Source organism: Apodemus sylvaticus, chromosome 21, assembly GCF_947179515.1.
Source record: "Apodemus sylvaticus chromosome 21, mApoSyl1.1, whole genome shotgun sequence".
Classification (NCBI taxonomy): Eukaryota; Metazoa; Chordata; class Mammalia; order Rodentia; family Muridae; genus Apodemus; species Apodemus sylvaticus.
The window spans coordinates 505,896-507,898 of record NC_067492.1 but is presented as its reverse complement, the minus strand read 5'-3'; the positions used below and the strand labels follow the sequence as shown (position 1 = coordinate 507,898).

The 2,003-nt window shown below is 42.1% G+C and overlaps 1 non-coding gene across 1 annotated transcript; it reads left to right on the top strand.

Annotated features, from left to right (window-relative positions):
- The first annotated feature begins 1,458 nt into the window (after positions 1-1,458).
- LOC127672264 (small nucleolar RNA SNORA17) lies at positions 1,459-1,586 on the top strand. Its single transcript, XR_007974916.1, has one exon. It is a non-coding gene; the product is annotated as a small nucleolar RNA SNORA17 (small nucleolar RNA).
- Positions 1,587-2,003: the final 417 nt, after the last annotated feature.

Here is a 2,003-nt window from a genome sequence, read left to right as displayed (position 1 = left end):
ACCCAGAAGATTCCCCAGCATGTAATAAGGATACATTTCCTACCACTGATCATTGTGGAAGAGAAAGAAGAGTGATTATAATAACCAGAGGTAGTGGACCCCTGTTCCAAAGTGTTTTATTTAAACCTGTCCTAACAGGGCCATTGCACATATGAATTTATAGTGGCTGATGCTTAAGAATATTGTGACCTAATACTTAAGACCTATGCAACATCAAATCAACAAACACGACAGTTTGGAAGGGAAATGGGCTCATGAAGATATATTTCATGACAATTGGTTGCTGGTAGTAGAACAAGAGTATACTTTCTTCTGGGCCTTTCTCCCTCCCTCCCTTCCTCCCTCCCTCCCTCCCTCCCTCCCTCCCTCCCTCCCTCCCTCCCTCTCTCCCTCTCTCCCTCCCTTCCCCCTTACTTCCTCTGTTATTGTTTATCCTCACATCATTTCTGTTCCACACACAAAGGGTTACTGAATGGACATGGCATGTGTTTCACAAATGACAGGGCTGATCAAGCCTGTTGCAGGTCAGGTAACACCATATACCTCTGGTTCCAATTTTTTGACATTTATTCTTTGCAACATTTATTCTCATTTTATTTGGAATTACTGGGGAATCTACCTGGGTATATTCCATGTGTAACAAGAATACTACCCCTGAATTATATTCATTCCACATTCTTGATACTGAAAACTTTGAGACATGCCATTGCCACGTTGCCCAGGCTGGATGTGAATTTGTAATCTTGCATCAGATTCTCAAAAAGATGAACCCACAGGACTGCATCTCCCCTCTCTTTCTCTATCACTCTCTCCTTCCCTCCCTCCATCATGAAAATGGCATAGATTTCTTTATTTTACTTATTCCTCATTTTATCCTTTATTTTCTGATATAGCCATATCAGAAAATATGAGTTATTTGTGGTTGATTTCCCAAATGATGGATGATATTTATCATGTTGTGTATGTCAGTTACTTGTAGTATTTCCCTCGGAGAAATAGCTATTAGAGCAGTGTAGAATTTGCCTGGTATTTACTTGAGATTTGTTGTTTCTGTGCTGATTTGTGTTATTGTTCACTTCACAGAATGTAGTATCGCCTAGGAGGTGGCCTCTTGGCAGGATTGTGGGGGATTATCCTAATTACATAGTTAAGATGAGATAGTCACCCACTGTGGGTAGCACTGTTACCTGGTTTGGAGTGCACACATGGAGAAAAGAACTGAGCAGCATCATGTATGTACACAATCACTTTTTATGATTCTGGATGAAGTGTCACAAACCACTAGCATCTTGATTTGCCTTATATGATGATCTGTATAGTTGAACTGTGAGCCAATATAAACAAATATACCCTTTCTCCCTTAAGTTGCTCTTGTTGGGAAACTTTATCCCAACAGCAGTAAAAGTATGATAAAAATTTGTACCAGGACTGGGGTCATTGTTATAAAAGCCTAACCATTCTTCTTGTAGAGGTGCTGCAGATGTGTCTGCTGTGTCATATTTGCATTAGTAGGTAGAGAGGAGAGATTATATGTCTACACTTGGTGTTATGACCTGTGAAAATAGAAGTATTAGTAGGCTAAGGTGCCATTCAAGCCCCCTGGACAGGAAGTAAACTTGAGATGGCCATCAGTCTCATACTGCACAGGCCGGGGGGTGGGGGGGGTGGGTAAGTATGTCTGAGATGACCCCTGCCTGGAGCCATAATGTACAGGTAAGGGATAAAATTCCTGAGATCTTTCCTAAGATGACCCTAGACACTCAGAAACCTTGGACATTACTGAGAAAAGAGAAGAAAGTAGTGGAAAAATGGAAGAGAAAGAAAAACGCAAAGATGGTGGCACAATGAAGAGGCTGAACTGAACACTTGAGGGTAGTAAGGAACAGCTCAATATGAGTAGCTGGTGATTACACCTGGAACCGTGGCATGGTCCTGGCCTATGTTGCCACTGGTGGCCACATCTGGGTCCCTGCAGCAGCTCTGTTAGCACCAAAGGCCAGGCA